The sequence below is a fragment of the Notothenia coriiceps genome, unplaced genomic scaffold (genome assembly GCF_000735185.1).
Source record: "Notothenia coriiceps isolate Sejong01 unplaced genomic scaffold, NC01 NC01_scaffold00000339, whole genome shotgun sequence".
NCBI lineage: Eukaryota > Metazoa > Chordata > Actinopteri > Perciformes > Nototheniidae > Notothenia > Notothenia coriiceps.
In genome coordinates this window covers 9,363,894-9,371,202 of record NW_011333040.1, presented here as the reverse complement: position 1 = coordinate 9,371,202, position 7,309 = coordinate 9,363,894, and positions in this window count along the sequence as shown.

Sequence of the window (7,309 nt, the reverse complement as noted above, 5' to 3'; positions counted from 1 at the left end):
GTAACTAAAGTCTGATTTAAGGGTTGTTTATATTTTACATCATTAATCAGAATCTGCAAAGTAACTAAAATAAATGTAGTGGAGTACAAATACCAGGTTAACCTCTGAATTGTAGTGGAGTAGAACAAAGTAGTATGCTGCCGTAACAAAAACATTTCCCAACTTGGGATCAATAAAGTATATCTTATCTTGTCTTATCTTAAGATGATCGATGGCTACTGCTATATTTGCAAAATTTGCCTCTGAACCTTGACAAGTGCATGTTTCAGGCTTATCAATGAACAACAGGAGGGGTCACAGACATACTGTAAGACCAGTGTTAAATAAAGCTCTTCTGACCTTAGGTGTCATGTGGGTATTAATTCACCCATTTATTAATTATATGTTTTAAATTTGATAACACCACTGTGTTTCGTATCCCCTAAACCTCCAGGGTGTACACAGTTTAATACTGGCAACTTCTAATTGTGGGAAATACGAAAACGTCTTATAAAGAGATGTGCATAGAACATGTTGCGAAACACACAATAGCCAGCATGTGTAGTTCTAAATCAATATTGATTTAAACCAATCAATATTGTGTAATTAACAAGGATAAACTGATGTTTTTTAGTTGATGAGTAATGCCACTGTTTAATCATTTGACAGTTAGGGGAATATATCCGGTTTTATTATGAAAACTTCGAGACCGGAAAAACTGTTTTCACCTACACTAACTTTACATGGAAGCTGCATACACGTTATCCTGGCGAGACCTCAAATCATCTTCGTAATATCTATCAAACTATAGATCCTACACATCGACTGGACGTGGATTCTAAGAGTTCAATATACACTTCTCCCCAGAAATCGAATCAAAAAGCATTTGAATGGCCAAACTATTCCACAATTTAGGATTTTCCAGAGAGGGTTATTTGTGAATAAACGTCCCTCCGGAGCGTTTGCAATGAACGGGCGGAGCATGTTGTTTCTTACACGACCACTAGTGGTCGTGTAAGAAATAACATGCACTTTAAAAAATGCCTCTGGGTCGTAATAAGGGCATGAACAATCGGCCTATATGGTCGTTTTTTGTAGGAGGACGGGCTGAAATATGAATAAAAACACGATTGTCTTTGGTACCCTCACTGTAGAGCAATATTACCTTATAATCTTCAAATATAATTCAACAATCTCTAAAATCTCATATCAAATAGCCCAGGCGGATAATACGTTTCTATTTATATTGCAATCACAAATAATTCAATTAATCTCAATCTCTGAAAGGCTTCTACAAAATCCAATAACTCATTTTTGGCTGCAATCAACATAACAAAAAGAGTGGAGATCACCTAGTTTAAGCATAACTTGATATGATTGCTGAATTATTGTGCTGTTCTCTGGTCAGGGTGAGAGAATGACTGAGCAATATCTTCTGATCAGGGCCCAGAGTTGGCAGGACTGTAGCTGGTCCAGTGGGCAATGTTTCGCTGTCCAGATGGCTGTGTCAGGGTAATTCCCCTCAGAAGGGCTGGCCACTAATCCTCCAGAGAATCTGTACTGGCTTGATCTCATGCCTGCATGGGAACCCACACGGCCAGCCTACTGAAGAACGCTGATAGCCAAGCCTGTTTAGCTTATCGACACTAGCACAATCTGTTGGTTAAAGTAAAGACACTCGGCGTTAAGAATAAGGCAACTGTTGAGAGGTTACTGTAGGGAAAAGCAGGAGGCGGAGAGACACACTTTAGCGGAGAAGGGAGAGATCTTAGATCAGGTCAGGCTGATTAGGTGAAGAGCCAAGACTTATTCTCAGAGTGGGAACTATTTCTGCAGTATGGGACCTTTGACTATCAGGTACACCTTTCTGATTTCATGGCTTTTTTTGTATGATATTAAATATTAGGAAAAACGTGCAGAAGCTCTGTAGGGACCTCATATTTCTGTCAGTACTGTCTTTGTTGTGACTAAATGTTATAGCTTGTGAATAGAAGAGAAGAATAGTAGAATAAAAACAGTTGGAAATTGTATACCCATATACTCATTGATGAAAGTTAAGTTAATGTGGTTTTGAGTCACAAAAAACATACAGGTTGGAAAATATAAGCCACTTATTGATCAGAATCTTTAGCATTTATTCAGTTCTCTTTATCCTGCTTTGGAGATGTCACATTTATCAGCATTAATCATTTGATATCATGCTCTAGGCACCATGTGTTGATCTTATCATGATCCAAAGTGAGACTGATAAAAGGTCAAGCTGTTCTCCGCGTGTCCTCCTCAGCAGCTTGCAATTCAATTTAAGGACTGGTGAGGCCAAAGGGTCGAAGACTTCAGAAACAGACGGAGGAGACCTTAATTCACTCAGCCGTGCATTATTTCTGTGATTAAATGTTCTAGCTTGGGTGTTTTTCCTTTAACTCCCCCTACAACAGCCAGTAACATGTATTTCATCAATATAATGTTATTAGATAAGTCTATATTTTGATCTTTCATTACTTAAGTTTGGTTATAAAACAGATTTAGAGAAAGCAACCTTAGCATATGCACTTAAAATAAACATGTTGATAGACCAATGGTTGAAAGAAATATCTGATTATCTGTTCTGCTTGTCTCCATTCTTCTATGTTTGTGTGTCTCTACTGGCCTCTATGCTGGACACTACTAATGGTGAGTCCATTGAAATAAGCCTTTTGTGTGAATAATGTGATTCTTTCTACTTACAAATGATCCTTTTCTTTCATGATTTTATTTAGTATTTCACTCACTCAACGTTCTCTTGTAGTTGCTTGTGTTATTGTATACATTGATGTGGTTGTTTACTCTATCTCTTTTGTGCATGTCAAATCTCCACGCTCCCTTACGCTATAAGCTTATTACTTGAGCTTCCCTAATCTGGGTGTGGGTATTATACAGTATGCAATAAGTGTGTGTGTGTGCGTGTGTGTGTGTGTGTGTGTGTGTGTGTGTGTGTGTGTGTGTGTGTGCCATTTAAGTGCTTTAAGTTATACAATGACTAATGTGTCCGTTGTGTGTAAGTAAACCCTCAACTTGTTATTTTAAATAATACAAATATGACCAGCTCTTGAGATCACACATTTTCTATTCTAATTTTGGGCCTTAAAATATAACAAAAAATAAAAACAGTCAACCTCACTATAGTGCGGTGCTGCTATTTGTCCTCTAGAGGGGGCTGCCTCGCCACGCTAGCACTACCACATCTGCATCAAACCTCCCTCCAAATCAAATGGACAGCGCTGGCGACCAATCACATCTTAGATTCTAATACAGTGGCCCCTCTGAGCCAATGAGAGACCGCTAACAGATATTTTTCACTGTAAGGGGAGGGTCTTTGGGATGATGGACACGTCTGCTTTGAGCCCTAGCCAGATTTTCGGTGGGGACTGTAGTGGAGATTTTTGCAGGCTGAGATAGTGGGACGTACGTTATTTTTTGGAGGAGAACAGAGTGAGAGGCCACGTTTGGAAAAGTTCTCAACACGCATCGTTGAAAAATACAACAGGTAACGTTCAATTTGACCACCTTTTTTTTAATCACGTGATATATACATCAGCAACCGCGGCTGCTTTAATGCTTGTCGGGTATTTAAAGGGTTTACATGTCGATTTAGTTGCAGTTAAAAGGACTAGCTGCACAACCTGTACCCACAAACACATTACCAAAAGCAGTTTTTTGAAAATGGTCAAGCAAACTGCATGCTTGCCAATCAAATCCGTTATCTGGAGTCGCAGTCATACCTCCGATGTAATGTTCTTCATGGCGCCTATCTTCCTCCACATTACCCCATCACCTAAACTACTTTCATGTGCCGCACCGTATAACGATCGGATGGCTTTATGTGGGTGGCATTAAAGATTGCGTGGAAACGCTTAGTACCAAACCAGCGTAAATGGCATGTTAAAAAGTCATTTTGAAAATGAATAGACCTCGTTACGTTGCTAAGTGGTGCCTGTATTTCCTGGTGTAGGTGAATCCCTCCGCTATGTTACGTTACCGTTGGCGGTAATGATGCTAAACGTTTGAAGACTATTCAAACATCCGTCCCGTCCGTTTTTCTAGGATAAAGACACACATGTGTTGAGAATGACGACATTATTTTATTTAAAGCCGTTTTATCGACTGTGGTCGTCGTGTTCCCTTGTGTTTAAACGGTGTTTCCACCAGTAGTAAAGTTAGTATCACGGGGAACACGTTGTTTTATGGTTTAAAACTTTAACTGTTTTCCAAGGAATCATATGCTTTCATTCTGGAAGGTGGTTCTCTCAGATGTCTGGGAAATGCGGTCTGGTTTGTTTTCGGGATTTCAAATATATGTTTTAGTCCCAGGTCGGGCTGTGGCAACCAAGGAATTCTTGAATTTCAAAAAAGAACATTAATCTAAATGATGGTTGACACTATTGTTATATTATTAATATCCATTCTCAATTAGTCTTTTATGTATATAAAAGTTAAGGCCATGACCACCCATACCAATTTATCAGAGCCAAAACTGAGGTGGTTGTTACTTTTTATTTGACAAAAATCCATAAAAGATCAATAATCAATTTATTCACATATGAACACTGAAAAGGGATCCTTTTTTCTTTCATTTTTAAGTGAACAGTTTCGGCCACAATTGACCATTTAAACTGTTGTCCAAATTCATGTGAAGAAAGACATTTAAAGCATACCATGCTTGGTACATTCCTTTTGAAAATTATTGATTTTATTGGCTTAAAATAGATTTTTGAACCTTCTAAAGTTTTAGTATTGTTGGATCTGCCTTACCGCATTTTCTCCAGAATGTTCATCTCATGCTTTTAGTACTATTTGAACTTTGTGTGCATTCAGAATTTAACATGTGCGTGTATTTCCCAGGCAGAGCCTTTAGAAGTCATACTTTGTCTGACAGATGGCAAAAGTTCAAATAGTTCACAGGCAGATATGCAAACTGACAAACATACTGGACTGAGCTGAGATTGTGCTGCTGACGTGTAAAAAGTCAGTAGAAATTGGCTAACACATCTGTTAATCCTAAAATTCAATTTTGCTGAACATAATCAATGTCTGTGTTGTGCCACAGATGTAATCCAAATGTACTACTAAAGCCATTTGTCTCCTTATTATGCATACATACTTGATGAACTAGCTGGGTGCTATTTGCAATTCAGAGTTGAATGTGTCTAGTGCCACCCACTTTTATTTATTTTTCCTCTGGGAAAGGAAGGAAGGTAGGTTAGATAGAAATGGAGGACTTCAGGGCAGGGACAATGTCATGGACATGTGGGACTTCAGAATCAGATATGGTCATGGTTTATTTTATGTCATTGTAACCAATGCATTGGAGGCTTCCCAAAAATAATTAGCGCAAAACAAACACCCGGTCCCATTTGTCATCAATTGACAAAGTACATAACCTCTGTTTACCTTTGCATTATCACTTATTCTGATGTGATTGGAATACACTACACAACAGGACATTTTCCCTACATATGTTTATGCATGTGTGGTTTTTTATATATGATGACAAGACTATAATCTGTATGCAAAAACCCCATACCATCTAAAGCTCTCTAAGAGCTGGGGGGGAGTATGTAGGATTGAACAAGTTACATAACAGTCATCATCCACTAAGCTTACCAGTTACTGTACATTGAGGACAAAATGAGTATACCCACCTGGTTACTTTTAATGGACCAATAACTTGGTTTGGTAAACTATAAGGGAAATCCAGCAGTGAACGCTGTTGTGTTTTTCCTGCTAGGCCCTCTCTCTGTGTAGTTTATCTATAGTGTAATCATCAGTACCATCATGTTCATTCTCAGACTCTCAGGATGAGTAGAACAGTGGCAGCTCTGTCAAAGCCACTAATGAGAAGCCCTAATTGGGTGTTCTGGTTAGTATCCGCTCATTAAAGCTGGATGGAACTAACTCTGTGTTAGCCAGAATGAATGCATGAATCTGTTTGAAAAAAACCTTAATATGACCATTGTTCATTTCCAGTCATATTTGGATCCGAGTTATTTCCTGTGATATGGTTCTTTCAAATTTCACAAAACTGGGGTGCTCTAGGAATGGAAATGAAAGTCTTTAGAATTGATCAAAAACCCTGTGACAGTGGTACCAGATGATACTTTTGGACCTTAAACAAGTGTATTAATAACTAAGAATAGTCTTCCCTAGGTGTTGTGCTTCAACTGTGATGAAAAAACACACATGTGTCACTTCCCCTTAAGGGGAAAGTAAAAGCAAATCATGCTTCTTTTATTTTCCTTTTTCATATGTTGTGCAGGTGCAGTACTCCATTTGTACTTTTCTGTCTATCTCACCTTTTGGGAGTTTAAAGGGCAGGTTGGTGATTCACAAGGCAACACAAAAATGAAAGTAGAGAAGAAGCGCCACAAGCAGAAAGGACGGAAAACACATACAAGCATGGAGGAAGCGAGTGAGAGTCGGACACAAGGGGAGAAAAAGAGAGGCTGAGTGAGAGCGACGGAGAGAGTGAGAGATATTGCTTAACCATTCGGAAAGGCTATGGGAACATCCCTGAGTGTGCGTTTGTGTGTGACCCTGTCGGTTCAACAGAGGCATAACACGTCACATCAACTCAGGCACACAGAGATAGCCCTACTGTCCCACATTGGGCGAAGAGTACTGTAAAGAAACATACAAACAAAAAAACATCTCTCAAATGTTTCTTTCTGAGTAAGATTTCCAGTTGTGTAGATTAGCAGAATGTATCCCCATGTTCTCCTCTATTAAGGCGGTTTTAATTCTATAATCACAATACAACACGCTCCTCTCCTCCATGATTGTAGCCACATTGCATCAGTCACAACAATTACTAAAGGTGGACATATTCTACAGTGTAGCAGTGGGCCGTGACCGGCGGGTGCAAGCCTCTAGCTTTCAGGGTTCTGCGAGTCCAGCGGGCGCCACAGGACTCAGATTCACGCAGAGAAGATCAGAGGTGCGCGCATGAATGGAAACTGTAATGCAATGTTCAGCTTATTACCGCTAGAGAGACAGTGGGGAGAAGGAGAGCGGGGGGAGAGGGTGAGTGAAAGGAGGTTAGAGATGAAGAGGACGTAGGGGAGGGAGGTAAGAGGGTCAGCTAAATGCCAAAAAAACTGAAATGTCAAAACAAGAGGTAGTGAACACTGTATTCAAAGATCATTTAAGTGAAGAATTAGAATTGTGTTGAAGCAACAAGCAAAAATCTTTTTTGGAAGATTAAAAGTCATATTGTTGTTGTTTAAAGGGTCTATTAGAGAAGAAAAGAAAACCCTTGAGTTGAAAGGTAACATTTTACACAAGAGAGGGATAAAGA